Here is a 17,657-nt window from a genome sequence, read left to right as displayed (position 1 = left end):
CGTGATGACCTCCTCACGTGGCATGGTTCGATCTGTAACAGGTAATTAATATTTGTATAATAACCTGTACTTATTATTTGAATAATATGTGACTAATATTTGGATAATATGAATATTGGCTATTTTTATAAACAATAAAAAGTGTTTTCTGGTAGATCAAGACAAATTTTATTTAAAATATTTTGTTCATGATAACAGAAGGAGATTTGTAAGGTGATCCTCCGCCCCAGTATCCAGCTTGAAAAACAGGTTCTGTCACAGGGAAAGTATAATGTATGGTTTTGTCCAATGAGTGGAAAGCTAAAATTTGTCTCTTTTCTTTAGACATGTACTAAAAGAGGTTGAAAATTCTGAAAAACCCACGGGGAAAATTAATATTATTTTCTAAACTTTCATTCCGTTCTATAATCTAAAAGTCTCCTGGGTCCTTTATATTAATTTATTTACAGTAAGTTTTTCCTCTTCTCAGTGTTTGATACTTCACGTCTAAGCAGAACATATGCATGCAAAAGTTGACAGTGGTGTTTTATTAGTTCTTTCACGCAGGCAGGATGTTCATGGCAATTAAAGATAATTCAGCACTCAAATATGAACAAAGGAAATATTAATATGTCTGTCAAAAACACAGCTCAAAGATATGAAGGGGAAAAGAAACCCTGAAATAATGAAGTCATTTCCAAGTTTTAAAATATACTACAAAATTTGTAATAGCAGTGCCAGACAGTGCATGTCAGCTTTCCTTTTTAAATCTTTCTTTCATGATTTTCACTTGGAGCCGGGTGTTTGGTTTTGAAGAGCTTAATTGGGAAAAGGTATTGCCTGTTGCTGGACAAATTTTCAGAAAAAAAAATATGAAAATAACCACACTACTGAGATCAACATTTCTTTTTTCGGCCACAAAGATTTGAACAATATTCAATTTTTGAGTTTTCTCTGACTCTTTTAGATGCATGGAGACATGCAGGGTTTTTTTGTATTTTCTTTCAGTAATAACGCAACTATTAATGCATTTTAGGACAAGGGGGAATGGCTTTAAACTGAAAGAGGGTAGATTTAGATTAGATATTAAGAGGAAATTCTTCCTGGAGGCAGAAATTCTTCACTGTGAGGGTAGTGAAACACTGGAACAGGTTGCCTAGAGAAGTTGTGGATCCCCCATCCTTGGAATTGTTCAAGGCCAGGTTGGATGGGGCTTTGAGCAACCTGGTCTAGTGGAAGGTGTCCCTGCTGGTGGCAAGGGGCTTGGAACTGGATGATCTTTAAGGTCCCTTCCAACCCAAACCATTCTGTGATTTCATGATTTTCAAGGTCATGATTTTACACTTTCTAATGTGTGTGTAAATCAAACAAACAGGAATGTTGCACAACTCAAAACTGAGTGTAATAGCCGTGCCTTGCACTGCGAACGCCAAATAGTCATGAAAGTGTAATATCTACCTGAAGTAATGCAGATGCCTAAAATGCATGTGATGGCTCTTCTGTTTGTTTTTCCAGAATAAGGCATAGAGTTCCAAAACATTTTGTATTTTAACATGCCATCAAAAAAATTGGCGTGAACAACCCCCAGGCAATGCACAAGGTCTACATAACAAAGAAAACGGACAGGAAGGTCAGCAAACTAGGCCTTGCTCACTGGAGATGGATCTCATTATCATCTCATTATCACCTAATGTTTACATTAGATGTTTACAGGAACACCTGTATTTCAGGAAGTAACCCTAGCCTTGTGGTGTAGTCTGTGGGGAGAAATAGAACTGAAAATACAGTTTCTCATGTCTGTTTCCTAAACCTACGTTAGGAAATAATGAATGACATCTAGAAATACGCATTTCTTTTCACTATCAAGGCAGTCTAGACCACTAGTTCAGAGGTCAACTCCTACTCTATAAATGCCTGTGGTAACTCAGATGTATTTGACTTAGATTCACATCTAGATGGGATTTTCATTTGCCTGCATAACCTTCTGAGGTTGTCTTAAGTTATAAGGATCTGAACTAGAGAATTTTGAGGTAGTTTCCAACCTTTATGGAGGCTCACTTATGGTTAGAAGCTAAGTTAGATCAGGAATTGTGGATGTCCATTGGACACTATATTAGCTATATTTCCTCCTCTCAAGAAGTTTGCTGAGAAGTATGAAAAGTGTGTATTTTCTTATTACCTCAGTGAGATATACACCTTATTTGAAAATTTCCCTAATAGGTGGCAAGGAGACAGAGCTACTCCTCAGCTGATCTATAGGAGCCTGCCAGCATTTTAGTCCATCCAGCTTGAGAAGTTCAAGGTACCTGCACAGTTCCTCTTCTCTGAAATGCATCAAGCTCCTTCTGGGTCAATCACATTTGGACACAGTGGTCTATGGTATGTGTGTGTTCCCCAGTGATATTTATGCCACTAAGAATTATATACAGGTAGGCTTCTAAGTATTTTTATAATATGCGTATTTCCATTATGTATTTATTTTGCACATAATGTTTTTCCTCCATCTTCCTCTCCCCATCAACAGAGCAGAGTTTCAGAGATGTCCTTTGATGAGTTCAAATCATTATGGTTTCTAAATTCGTTCTTATGCGATGGTTAGCAGAAGCTAATTTGCTCATTGGGTTTTCATTTCTTGTTTGGGCATGCCTTGTGCTCTTGTGCTTTCCCAAGAGCAGTTATGCAACATTGCAAAGGCAGATTAGTGATGGACAAGGGCATGGTTAGTTTATGTTAAGCAACAGCTAACTGTATGTTATTTGTCAAGATTCCTGTTAAGACATGTAGCTAAGCTTTCAGTTTGAAAAGATATGGACACATTTGGTAGTGATAGCATAGGTTACCATCAATCAATAATTTTAAATGGAAAAAAGTACTATCAAAAACCCACTCAATCAGTAAGTTTTATTTTTATTGTTTTCACTGAAATTGAATGGAGTCCAACCTCCCTACAAGCTTGATTTTACTGTATTTCTAGTAATTTTAAGCAACAAAATAAACCTGTGAATTAAAACTACTCCAGATTTTCCCTACACCTATGTGACTTGAGACATTCTTAATAGCTCCAAAACTATTGTGTTCCCATTTTTGTTATTTTAAAGTCTCATCCTAAAAACACACAGGGGATTTAGAAAAAAAAAAAAACCGCACATACCCCCCAAAATCCCCAAATTGGATTTTATCTTGCCAAATTTACCATTAAGTAAGCTCACCTTAAATCACAAATTTCTTCTGAGGTTACCGAGAACTGAAGGTATTTTGAGTAATGCGCATAGCATTAATGAGAGAAATAGTAGCTGCTACAATAACAACCTGTCTTGGGTGAAGACCAAGAAATCAGAATAGAAAATTTACTTGACTCTAGCATGTTAACCAAAGACTTTAAAACAAACTTTTCACTTCGATGGCTTTTTGTTGGCATTTGTTTTGACAGAGTATATGTTAAATTGGAGCCTTTTAAGATTTATTATGGTCTCTGCAATCTGGAAGCTTCACTTGACTGTTGAATGAGGATGATAGGGCAAAATGATATGGTTACAGCAATTACAGATGCCCGAATAACAGAGTAAATACCTTGGCACAGACATCACTTCTGTAGCAGTGCAAGCCCCAACAGAAATGTGCTTCTGACTCACAGGCGAGGCAACATGTTCACTGCAAAGTTTGGAGCACTGTGAAGGCAATGCACCTTAGCAGATGAACGTGGTTCACAGCAAAAGAGCCATGAATCCATGGCAGCTCCACTGGCTGTGGAAACCTGGAGACCTGACAGGTCCCTCCAAACTCTCCAAGCTTGGTGTCAGGGAAGAGTAAATGATGATCTTGTATCACATGTAATTAGTGGATCTAAAGCATAAAACCTCTGAGCAATAAAGATCAGTGATACACAGACTCTCCATCTGAGAACACTGCATTCCCTATGTTTAGTGGGGAAGGAGGCCTTTTTGCTCCCCTACAAGATTGGATCAGTTATGCGGTTCATACAAAACAAGCATGATGTGCAAAGAAGAGGGACTTCAGAAAGGTGATAGCAAGAAATTGACCTACTTTTGTTCATGAAGCCCAGTAGCTGGTTCCCATAAGTACTTTGTCCACTGATGGACCACTGGAAAGCAGCTGCTGGGAGCCCACTACAGGGTTGCTGGTGAGAGGAGGGCAAGTGCAACCAGTTCTATTGTTTTTTTCACTTTGTTGGGTCTTGCATATCTTGTATCATTCCTCCTGTGGAAATGAACATTAAAGGCAACTTTAAGCTGTCAGAAACAGTGTTTGGAGGAGAAGGGAAAAGAGGTGCCCTAACTAATACATGTGCTTCTCCTCAAGCAGCATTAAGTAGATGACAGTTCCCAGAGGCCTTTTTTTGTCTGCTTTTCTTTCCCTGTGTTTGGCAACACAGACTCTATTTCGTGTCTTATGCTGACAATAGTGACAGTCTTATATTGCATTAGAATATTTTTACTGTCTGCTCGGGAAGGGCAATCTGGCACGATGACTTTGGTCACATGATCAATTTGTATAATAATTTACATATAGAAATTCAATTTTATTACCATGCTATCATGGCAATAAAGTTGTGTAATTAAGAATCTGCAAGTTCTAATGTATCACAGAGAGCAAAATCAGAAATATAATTTGTTCTGAAAGAAGTTAAAGACCTTACAGAAGCTATGTCTTTTCATCCATGTGTACAGGTCATCTGTGCCTGCTTACTCATTAATTCACACAGGTCAAAAACTTGGAAGGCAAACTGAGCTTTAACATTCGGGAATAACCTATACAAGCATAGAGACAACATTGTAGTTTAGGAAGGATGTGTGCAAAATGGGCATGCTGTGCTTCCTGACACTCTGAGATGCCCTTGAAGTCTAGTCTGCACATCATGTAAGACTTCAGCAGAAGTATCTAATCTTTTCACTTCACTGTCTACCATGAACTTTCAGCCTGTACTAGGTCATGGGGTTTTTTTCCTGATACATAGACAAGACTTTGGATTATAAATTTTACTTGTAAACAGAAAAAAAAAACCAACAAACCAAGAACAAAAAAACCATAAAAACTCCAATGATATTATGCTAGAATTATGAAGTAGTTGCTTCAACTGTTCCATTCCGAAACAGTAACAGCATCAGAGTGTGGGCTAATAGAAATGACACTATTTGTTGTCATAAGCGTATGCCTTACATAGTATAGTAGTAGGTAAATAGTGATTTTTTTCTAGCTCTCAAAATTTGTATTCATATTTAATAAGAAATAATTTTATAATATCTAAACAGGTAAATAGTTCATACAGAGCAAAACCTTAGTAGGCATACACCTTAATAAACCAAAATGCAAAATTCATAATTCTTTGAGAATTTAGAGGTCTCAGAGGCCTTTCCTTTTGCCCTTGACTTTGGGAAGGCGTTTCAATCATGGCTGTAGTATTGACCAATTACTCCATCAAATCCAGGCTGCTGCCAGAGGAGTTGCTTAGTGGAAAAACTTGCAGAAGCCCAGTTCACACCATCTTCCATGTCCGCACCAGTGTAGCTAACTCAAACCACTGGAATTCAGATGGATCAGCTCATGGGTTAATGAGTTTCAAACGGTTATGACAAAAAGGAGAAATCTATAGCACTGAAAAATTTCTGCAGATGTGAAAAATGTACCGTCTAATAGTTGGGGTTTTTTTTTTTAATATAAGACCATATCAGGTGTGAGAACTAACGCATTTCCATGCTCGATATCCCATGAAAATGTTCTATTATGCTTCAAATTAAGACCAGGAAATTGTACATTTAGATGTTCCTAACAGCCACTGAAAACCTTTGGACTGTTAATTTTTTCATCAGGAAATCTGGACAGTAGGAAGCTGAGCTCCTCATTAAATTCTGCTGGCTAATTCATGATACATCATTAAAATTTTAAAATCCACCCTTTTTGTCAAGTACTTTTCCTTGTATTAATTACCTAATCACAACAGACTCGATTAATAGTCCTTGTAAAATGTGATTTCAGCCTGTTAGAAGGGTCCATCTGGTTAGAAAATTTGTCCTTATTATGGAAATTGTTGTGGGAAGCCCTATTACTGTTAAATGCTAGTAGAGTATTTAAAACAGGGGGTATATAGAGTCATGGTGGAGAATGACAAGAAAACCATGAAGAAAATGAGAAGATCTTTCCATTTTATTTGTATGCATGCACCACATCCCAGAGACTGCATGTACAGTATATATCATGGAATAAATGTTTTAAATGAAATAAATTTGAATATTCTGAACATTTTAAAAACTAGCTGTGTCAGATGTTTCTACATGGGATTTTTTTATGATTCTGGTAGTCTGATGGTATGCGCTGCAAAATGTTCACAGCTAGAAACATGTGGTTAATTTAATTTAATTAAATTAAAAGACTTGATAATAATGTTGTATGATGAGATGTTGTATGAGAAATTCTGAGTTTAACTCTGGCTCCCAGGACCAATGTATTCAGTAATCATTGAATTAAATAACTGTTTCAGAAACAAACATTTTTAATAATATTGATATTCCAAAGCATGAGACTTATTTGTTTCACCCGTGTTCTGATAGTTATGATGCATTTGACAAGATGTCACATTGATAAGATGTGAGTGTATGTCTCTGTAGCTATCAAAGTAGCTATATATAGGTTATATGTGTATAAATGTTTATATATTTATTTGCATTTATAATCTATAATCTGACAGTGACATATCTGCATCATGTATTAGGATATGTACAATCATATATTCATAGATATGATTCATGTAGCATCATTACAATCTGTTTCTTACAAGACAGTGATGGAGCCACAAGACTTCAAGCAGTACGAAGACGTCAAGCTTCATGATGTTTGAGAAGCTGAATTCAAAGTACAAGTCTTTCTCTTTGAACCAGTGTAAAATGAAATCAAGTGATGTTCAGGAAGATTTCCAAAACCATGGGTAACACTGAATAAAACAAAAGCAAAAGCAAAAAATATCTGTACATATCACTTCAGTGCAGATGTTAGGCAAATACTACCAACCCAAATGTACCACAAGTGTCCCCTTTTCTAAAAGAAAACCACATGGGATTGATTTAAAAATTATAGAAACAAGAATATCTCCCCTGCCTCCCCCTTTACCTCCCCCACCCAAACTGGTAATCTCTCCTATTTTATTTCACTGTTTTACAAACTCTTGTTAGCCAATGCAAGGGACAGAAATTTACTTTACAAGGAAAAGCTGATTTGATTCCAGCAGCTGTGGCTTGATTTGAGACACCATACACTATGAGATTCACAGTAAAATCACTGGAGCTAACAGTACTGTAGAGACATGTTCAGACAGTGGCAGACTGTATCAGAATTGAAGATTCATGAAATTAACAGTGTAACTTCAGTGTTCGTTCTCAAAAAGCACTTTGTTTTCCATCCATACACAAAACACAGTGAACAGAAATTGGTGCAGTATCCCTCCAACTTAGAGAACAATTCATTATAATTCTAAATTCATAACACTTTGTCAGAGTTTAAAATTAATTTTTAAGTATCTGTTTCTTTCATAAAGTGGGAATACTCTGATTTGAGACAACACTTCCTTCAAAAATATTAGAAAAATCTATCCTGATCAACACAGAGAGCACATTGAGGTAATTTCTGACATGCTCAGACACTCTTGATGCTGAACACAGCTTCATGGAAAAAAACCTATACAGTAGCCCAGAATACCAGTTGTTCATCTCATTTATTTCTTCCTGTTGGGTATATGTGGAGTGGCATCCTAACTGAGTGTTAATGAAGAATTAATTAGAATTAAGTGCTTCAATATCAGTTGGTGATTATTAGCTTTTTTAGTATGGGGCAATTTAATTCTTAAGCAGTTCCCTCACATTTTCAAAATGAGTATAAAACAAATAGAAAGGCCATTAGTTCTCCCTTCTTCCCTGAAACCTTGAATTTGCATTCCTTTATATGGTGACATTTTTAGGGTGATTTTTAATGACAGCACTAGAAACCTGTCTCTCCTGCCTCTCTAAAGGAAAAGGACTGTCCAAGTTTTCAGTAAGCTTTTTATATGTAACTTCCATCACCATGTTTTATCTCTGCTGTGAAGAAGCCATTTTGTAACAGAGCAAAGGTGTTGCTCAGTGTCCATGCTTACTCAATTCTCAACCTGTCAGCTTAGCTGAAAAGCCTTGCACCTGGGCTATAGATATATAGGAAATGGAGCATCTCATAGGAGATGGAGTTTGAAAACAAACTGATTGCCCATAGGTTGGAAGACACCTGCCAAATGATAATGACTTAAGGTCATTGTGGAATTAAGTTAATATGACCCCGAGACCACAGCTGAGAAATTTTGTATTCCTTCAGCCTAGCAAAGATTAGACTTTCTGTCACTAGCATCTCTGTGTGTTTTCAGACATCAGTGAAACTGACTATTTTACTTTTTTCTGTATCGACCTGATATGAGAAAATAAGCAGGAACACCTTCTTAAAGAATTAATTTCTTCATGTTCTGTCAAATACAATAAAAAATAACATAAAACTGAAACGCAGCAGGGAGTTTTGTAAAATAGGGAAACTTCACATTCTAATTTTTTATTTTTTTTAATGGCTAACATTTCCCTTGGGAAGTTTGCAGCTGGATACAGGGTCTCATGTTTTTCTTTCTTCAAAGTATTTTATGGATATTACTGTTAGGGAAGGGGGAACACAATGACTTTCTGACATGAAAAAAGATGAGGCTAAAAATAAGATACTATGGTTTTATATTACCTTTCTAATTCCTCAGTTTCCCGAGTGATGATGCTGCCTGAGCTTTTAATGGCAAGCCAGAGCTATAGAATTGTGTTACAGGATTTAAAACTTGCACACTGCTTTGGGTGGTACTGGTGGGGTGACTACAACTCTGTTTAGAAGAATTGCTGCTAAATCTGCATCTCCCTGTGCAAATAGCAACTTAAAAAAATCAGTATTTTTGGGTCAGCCTTAACCCTAAAAGATAATTTGAACTTCACCAATTTAATATCACTAAGATGTGGAAAAAAAACCCAAAACAAAACAAAAATTCTACAACAATATTTAAAATAATAAAATGTAATATGCATGCAAGAATAGCCTGTTGACTCAGGCTTAAAAAGAAAGCAACAAAGTATATTTCATATGAATAAGTATATACAGTTTCTAACAGAGCTTGAATTTAGTCAGAGGATGAAAAGTCTTGTGTGTACAGTTTTTTAAGTTCTATCCTAAATCTTATTCATCTTCGTGAACCAGAATGTTCATGAATCAAAGGAAAATTACTGTTGCAGAGTCTGTAACTTCATAAGTTTCATACACACAATAAGTATGCATTTATTTTATATATATATATACATAAATATGTATACATATATATATATGTAAACCTTTTACTGGCGGATAATCTAAATATACATCTGGGAAATATTTAGTTCTAACTAATCATCTTGCTGAAATAGAAGAGATTTGTGTGTGTGTATAAAAGATTCTCCAGGTCAGAGTGGCTCAGCTTGAGAAGTACCATCTTTATAAGGTTATCTTCACTAATCAGATTAACAGTGAATTACTATTAACTTAAGAGAATTTTTGGAAATTTCAAAGCAGGAATTGAACTCAGAGAATGCCACAGTAGTTTTAATTAATGGAGGAAGGAGAGAAGAAAAAAAAAAAGGTAGAAGGCAATCTGGAAAAATGGCACTCAGTTATGCTGGGTTGTCTCAGAGATACAGAATTAAGTATTTTAAATAATGAACAGTGTGAATCTGAGGACCACAAGCAACCTCATAAGCAGCCAAAATAACAAGCAAATGATGAGCTTTTTATGGACAAACTGTCAAAACAATATTCATCTGAAGACAGGGAAAATGAAGGAAGTCTTGCTGAAAGTCCACTTTGTAAGAAAGAATAATAGCATGTCACAATCATGTGAGAATATGTTCCTATGGCAAGGACATCCGTGGGAAAGAAAGGGCAGGTCTCCTAGTTGCATGAAATAACTTTTAACTACACCAGATACATGGCTGAATCAATATCACATAATTATTAAAGCCATGAAGGAAAAGAGATCATACTGTTTGAAGGCCTACATAAGCAAGGGTCTGGTTTTAAAGAATCAAAATGTAAGGCACCAATATGAAACATTTGTCCAATGCTGAGACAGCTCTGGGAGAGCCCAGGTGCTGAGTAATACATATTTATTCCTATAGGACAGGATCTTACTTTGAGGTATTAAAAATTAAAAATTATTTACATGAGAACATAAGAACAGCAGTGTGGGTTTGGACTTGATATCTACCAATATCCTGTCTTTGAGAACAGCTGAAACAAAAGCTTAGTAAAAGATTTTAAGAATAGAGTGAGTGCACGCTAATGCTTTCCTGTAATACCCTCTCACCTTCCAGAATTCTGTAGTTTGGCCACTTTCTGAGCCCTAGACTGCAACTTTCTGGTTATATCAATGTGAAATAGACATAACACCAGTGTATACAGGTGTACATTCATATATATGTATACATAAGTACATGAACAATTATGTGTAAAGGTATGCGTATAAACATGCATATACAGACAGTTTTGTTTTACTGTCTGTACATACACGCATTTAGCATAGATCCACTTACATTTTTTTCCCCTTTTTTCACAAATGTGATATGTTAATAAATAAAATATAATGGATCATCAGGCCAATTTACTTCAATATATCAGCTTGTTCTTGCTTTCCTCCCTTGTTTTGTATTCATGAGAATATCTTTGACTTAAGAATGTTATAATGTCCCCAATTTGTAATAAGCTTTTTGTTAAGGGGATTTTACAGTTGGTTAAAGCCCAGTAAGTGGGTTGTAATTATGACCTGGACTTAGCTCTTCCTGTTTTCAATGCTTGGTTTTGTAAATTTTATATTTGGCATTCATTTTATAATTTAGAGAAATTTGAGACAAAAGACGAGAAATTTTAAAGTTATTAATTTTAGTGCTCTGGAGAATAGGAACAATATGTTAAATCTGTAAATTAAAGGTTTTATAAACTGAAATTTCTAGTTTATAAAAAATGAATCATGTAGTCATAAAACATCTCCATGCCAAATATTAATAGCTACAAGGTTCAGCCTTGGCTATGCATGTGGGTATGTGTGTGGAAGTGCATACAAAAGCACTGCTTTATAATGCTAAAAAACTGGAATGAGTATAAAATCATTCACAATACTAATAGCTATACAATCAGAAAAAATGATTTGCACCAAAATCCATTCTTTAATCTTATAACACCCATGTCAACAAAACTAAGCATTTCACATTTAAGAGAATACAGTCTGACATATTAAAATCAGTACATAATATACTGGACAAATTGCAATTCAAAATCAACTATATATGCCTTTCTTTCAAGTGGTTTCTATTAGTTTATCAATAAACCTTCCATGGACTTCATGGCTCAATTGCTGACAGAATTCAATCAATGTAGATAGGCCTCCAGCAGCAAGATTTTCCAAGACCACTTGAAGAACAATGTGTGGAAAACAAACTAGTTACTGAATGCTTTTCATTTATAATGGTATTTGTCTATTACAGCTGGTGCCTAAGGGATCATGAATGATGGAATCAATACCAGGGTCTCCTAGCAGACCTCAGAAGAAGAAAATTCAGTACTTTTAAGAGCTCCATATATCTATGAGACTTCATTGGCAATGCTTTGCTGTTGAGATGGACTTAGTAATATCTGTAGCCAAATGAAGCGAAAATAAGGACAAAAGAATGATACATGCTACCCTAACCACATAGGAAGGCTTCTGTGCACATTCTTTGGTAGAGCCAACAAGTTCTTTTAAAAATTCATTTCTCTCTTCCATTTCAGAGATGGATGGTTTTCTGAGTCTGTCCTGACACTAGAAGAGTTGTTGGTTTATGTAGTTGGCCAAACACCTACCACAAATTTGATATATGTTGCATTTCACTTGTGAGCTCCTACTGCTGGGCTCGGCACAGGAGATGGATGTCTGTAAGAAAGATAGCCCTTTCTGTAAGAAAGATAGATTAAGGGGGGTGGGAGAGAATTAAGGGAAATATTTTTGTAGATATTTTCAAGTTTTGAAAAATTTCAGTTCATGCCTTGGACTCTTTTTGTAGAAGAGCTGTGCAGCTTGATAAACAACTGTCTACTCAAACTATTGCATGCAAGAACATACTGCTTTTTTTAACTACAGCACAGATTGTGTGGGGGAAAACTCGTACAGATTAAAGAAATAAAAGAAAGGTGGAGCATAACTTCATCCCCTGACACTGTTGACACCTGTAATGACCATCCTGCTGGAATTCCACTACATGACTTAAATAATTTCATAGAAGAAATGCATTTATTCTAATATACTTCCATTTTGTGTTTTAGCTTATAACGTGGTATTGTTTTTGTCAGCTGCAGATGACTAGGACCTTTTTTCATTAGCATATGACCTACACAAAGGAGTTGACATCTCCCAAGGAATTCAGAATGAATATTTGCTTACAGTGATTTGTATTACATAAAGTGTATGGCTGGTACCTACAAAACACAAAAAATCCTTCAGGAATAGAAAAAAGTTCAATTCTAATTATTTAATTATTGGTTTTTGGTTTTTTTGGGGTTTTGGTTTTTTTTTTTCGCCTTCACTGTGATAAAAATTCTATTTATTTGAATGTAAATATGTGCAGAGACACACTGGAGTAGAATTTCCAGAAGTGCATGAACAACTTGGGAGTACCTAATTTTGCCACATCAGTGGTGCTAAGTGTGGTGTTTTCTGAAATCTTAATTTACGTTTTCTTCCCTCTTACAGTATTGTGCCAGCCTTGTACCACCTTTCTAAGCATCCCTCTTCTTTTAATCATCTCTTCCATCTGATTCATATGGCGTACTGTGCACCTCATATATTCTTTATCTCAGTATATTTAGTATCTATGAATGAATTTGTTTCAGCACTGCAGCATGTCAAATATGAGCTCACAGACATACCAGTTTTAAATAAGCGCTTCCTCAGAATTTTCACAATGTCATAAGCAGTGGGTGGAAGGCAGAAGATTCTCGACGTTCAAGAGTCATTTTCTATAGCATGGAGCTGGAAAGGTTTAATTCATAAAGAAATTGCTCTATGGAACAGTCACTCCCATGGGCTGAATTTGCAGTTAGCAGTTTTCCTTTTTAAGTTGTACTTCTTTTGCCACAGGGAACACCAGCAACCATGCACACACAGGGGTGCCAGGACGGGAAGAGTGCATCACCTCTTCTCTGACAACTGCTCTGCTACTCCAGGTACACCATCCTTTCTAAAATTCAGATTACAATTGTTTTTCTAATATGCCTTAATGCCTTCTTTTTAATTTTTCTTACAGAATACCTCCAATTTCCCCACTTCCTTTCCAGCTAATAAAACTTACCCTATGACTTTTCTGTTTCCCTTCCTGACCCAGGCAGCCAGCCAAAGCCCATTTGTAACCACAAATGTTTCTGTCAGTTAAGTTCCTTAACTCCCAGGTGTAAGAAATAAAATTAATACTAGCTATTTTACACTATATCCCCATGAGTTGGAGCAAAGTCAAAACAAAATTGAGAAGGCTGACAGGAAGCACTGAATACCTCTTTATGTACATTGTTGGGACCTTTTTTTCATTCAGTCATTTGTTATTTTGACTATATTTCATAATCTTGCTCATTATTTATCAAACTCTATTTGGGCAATCAATACATTTTTCTAATTGCAAACAAATGTGGTGTCTCCTGAACACTGACCTAATTGTGAGTTAGACTTGCAAAACCCACTCAAGGTCCAGACCATAACATAGTCTATCTGCTTCAAGTGCTAAACCTTGTAGGCACCTTCATTAATTTGCTGTATTTTACTAAGCTTAACAATCTTTTCTGAGCAAAACTTCAGGTATTTGTCTTGTGGTGGGGGTCAGATTTCAAGTAATCAGTTACTTGCCAGCCAAACCACTTTGCAGGGAAGAGAGTGAGCCCAGCTGTAGGTTCCAGTGTTAATGGGATCGCTCTTAGCATAGGGGTCCAGTTTTAAGGGAAGGGCTGCAGATACCGGCATGGATGCTTCATGACTGTGACTGCAGTGCATGACATGGATTTGGTCTTCTGCAGTCTAAGTCTGCTGCTTGGGTAAATGTTTCTATTATTACTATGATTTCATCTTGAATTTGACTAAGCATCCAAAAAATGCCATTCTCAAACACCCCAAATAGGCAGAAGATCCTAATATTTCCTATTGGTTCCCGTTACTCTCCACAAGAGGGAGTGGATGTATATTTAAATATGTACAGAGATGCCTGCTGTAGAGGGGAAAGAACACAAAATGGGATGGGAAATCTCCATCCTGAACATTTTCAGCAGTTTCTTTCTCCATCCATTAAGGAAATGATAGTGAGACTGGATCATCAAACACAACTCACTCTCAAGACAGGCACTTAGGAGTTATGTAAGATTGCATATCAGGTCAGGTGTCTGAATTGCCAGGGATGAATTCTACCCAAAGCCATGTCTGTTTTCTTGTGCAGTAGATTTTAATATAAAGAGGTATTTCCTTTTACTTCTTTCATTCTTGGAAAGGTGTTTATTTGCTCTTGTTTTCATTTGAAGTGACAATCAACAGTATTTTAACACGTATTTAAATATTTCACCTCATTAGTCCCAAACTCTGAAGCTGACAGAGCTTTTAAGTGCTGAAAATTCCTTTGTTTTATTAATGTTAGTTAGATAATCCCTGTGATCCTCCTGCCTAAAACTGCTCCGGACAGATACCTGATGAATTTCAAACAATGAAAAGGCCAACACCTTAGCTAAGCTCCTGGTCTATCTCATGTTTAAAATTCATTAATTTGCTTTGCCAGCTTCCTGGTTTAAGACCGGGGGCTAAAAAAGGAAGCAAGATAGAAAACTCCATGTTCATATGTCATGAGACTCTAAGATAAATGAGAATGAAAAAATAAAGCACAAAAGAACGTATTTTCTACCAATTTCTGCAATTTGTAATCCAAATTTTAGGTTAAAAAAAAAAAGATCTCATTATGAAAATATGCACTGTTTAGAATTCTTTCATCCAAATATGCTTAAGAAAGTACAATATTTAATTACACTTATCATTTAGATCAACATTAACCACAGAATTTTTTTTAACTAGATGCAGAGGATCTGTTGTTCATATCCTTAGTTTGTAACGATGATTGCTCTGTTTCAATAAGTATCACTTCATACCAAATGGCTACATCTAATATGCCAAAATATGAAATGCAGTCCTAACACTTAAAAAAAAATTAAATTTAATTTCAAGATTGCTAAATGTGGGACTCCATTTCAGTTGCTCATAATTTTGCCAAGCTTGAATCATTTGGGCTAAAATCATCCACAGATGTTTGTAGCAGCCTGTGTTTGTTTCACTAGGGAAATTTTCTTCATTTTCTTTTTCATTTTCCTTTCTTTCTTTTCTTCTTCTTAAAAAAAAACAAAAAACAAACAAACAACAGAGCAGTTCACTCAGGAGAGCTGCCCATAAAGCACTCAAAGAAATGGCAGTGCTATCTTAATTTGTCTTCCTAGTGCCTAGGCTTTTTGATATAGTTACATAATTACATACTGTTTTTTTCCACTGAGTGTTGCTTCAGTCAGGGTAGAGGAAGGATGCACCTCAGGGAATAGATTGGGACTGTGCAGTTACAAAAAGCCCTCCTTGCCACTGTCATAGACCCTCCAGCATCGTTTGCTGCAGAAGACGTCAGGTGTACAGTGTGTGAGGCAGGAGGCCAGGAGGTGGAGTGAGAAGGTCTTGGGAGGAAAGCAGCAAAATGATGCATCAGGCTTGAAATATCTTGCTTTTTAGCACTAAATCGTCAGAACATCGTATTAGCACAGCTATGCTGTTTCTTCTATCCAAATCATTCATTCCTGGCCCAGATACCTCTCACAGATCTGCAACATACCATGTGATTGAGTGATCCTTATTTTCTAAGTGCCCGCATTGAGGATCTAGGGTCTGATTTGCAGAAAATCTGTACATTCACAGCTGCCACGGCTGTCTGTGGGACACTGCTTTGAACATCTAATCTGCTGCATAATTCTTAGTACTCCACAGAATCAGGTTCTGTGTATCTTTGAATGAGAAAATTAGTGGGCACTTTGGATGTTTGTATCTGTGTGCCTCAGTTCTCAATCTGTAAAATGGGGATAATAATTTCATCAGATGGTTGTGGAAGTAAAGTCATTCTAAGCAGAGCACTCAGGTACTACACTGATGAGTACCGGAAGAAAAGCTACAGGAAATTAATAACTCTGTATTCAGAACAGGGTTTAAATAACATGCAGTAAGTAATGCATTGAAGCACTCATTGAGCATAAGCGAGAAAACAGCTATTGAATAGTTGCTCATTACATGAACAGTTGCCATTCTCTGCACTGACAGCAACAGTAAAGAAAAAAATACTATGTGAACCTGTAATTAAAGGCTGCATCAAATTCTGAATACAAAAAAGGCATCTCCTATATTTGCTTTGAAAACTGTGATATTGATATTCCCTCACTTCTGACTGCTTCACTCTGTGCTCTTCCTCATTCTATTTCTTTTTCTATGTTAAAAATTTGGGCTACGATAGCTGCTACGACTCTTTGGCTGAATTTTATTCCTCCATAAGCAGCTGGAAAATAACATTTGGAATTGCTTGTGTAATGCTTACCTGGTCTCTGGACTGCTCTGTTTAACTTGGAGGAGTCAGATGAGCAAAGCCTGGACAAAATCTGTTTCTGACTCATCAGGTCTTATGCTGATTTTTTCATAATTCATTTAACATGAGAGATGGACTTAATTTCCTGTGATCCTAATTTTGCTTGTGCGACCTATCTCTTTCCTGAGGGTAAAACAGAATTTGAGGAAAAAGACTCTGTAACTGTCAATATTCAGCGTGGACATCTTTGTGTTTGTACCTATGCATACCAAATATAATTGTGTTTTTCACTCTGAAGTTTGTTTAAGTGCTGTTGATATAACATTTGGGAATATAATCAACAAATCTCTATAGAAACATTTTGTTGGTATTGTCACAACAGTTACAGGCTGCAGAACTGTTCTCATTGAAATGTGAGGTGAGACCATAAACTACCCCTTTGGCAGCGATATGCCACTGCATATGTGGTACGATTCAGTCAACAGGAATAGAAGAGATGCACCTTTACAAATCACTGACAAGCACCTCTTAAAATACATCAATGCTTTTTCCTAAGGTGTTGCCATTTTCTTTCATTCCATCACATGTGATAAAGTGATACCTTTCACATTGATTTATTTCTAACAGCCAGCTTGTCTAAATTCAGAAAGGCACTAAACAATGTAAATAAGCAAAGCTTTTGCCTAAAACTTCCCAGAATTAGTAACAAATGCTCATGATCTCATGCAATTCCTTTCCAACTCTGAATAAACTGATATGTGTGATATCACCTGTAAGTAGCCAGAATGGGATTAATTTTATCGAAGTTTAGAAGTCTGCTGTGTATGCTTTGACATGTTTGACAACCGACTTCACCTCCCTTCATAGTCAATGAAAGCATTTTAGAACCCAATCTATCTAGCATGTTAGGATGTCTATTTCCAGATGAGAGAGACAGCACCCAGAAGTTCCTATTTCTTGGGTGAAAGAAATTTACATTATGGGAAA

At 36.3% G+C, this 17,657-nt stretch overlaps 1 long non-coding RNA gene across 1 annotated transcript in view; it reads left to right on the top strand.

Moving 5' to 3' along the window:
* Positions 1 to 17,657, top strand: part of LOC115609856 — a 66,679-nt gene that overhangs the window by 23,561 nt on the left and 25,461 nt on the right. The window contains exon 2 of the long non-coding RNA XR_003992012.1: positions 13,178 to 13,263. This is a non-coding gene — a long non-coding RNA (uncharacterized LOC115609856). The remainder of the gene's footprint in view (positions 1 to 13,177; positions 13,264 to 17,657) is intronic.

Source organism: Strigops habroptila, chromosome 6, assembly GCF_004027225.2.
Source record: "Strigops habroptila isolate Jane chromosome 6, bStrHab1.2.pri, whole genome shotgun sequence".
Taxonomy (NCBI): domain Eukaryota; kingdom Metazoa; phylum Chordata; class Aves; order Psittaciformes; family Psittacidae; genus Strigops; species Strigops habroptila.
Note: the sequence above shows the minus strand (reverse complement) of the source record. Positions and strands in the feature narration are given on the sequence as shown.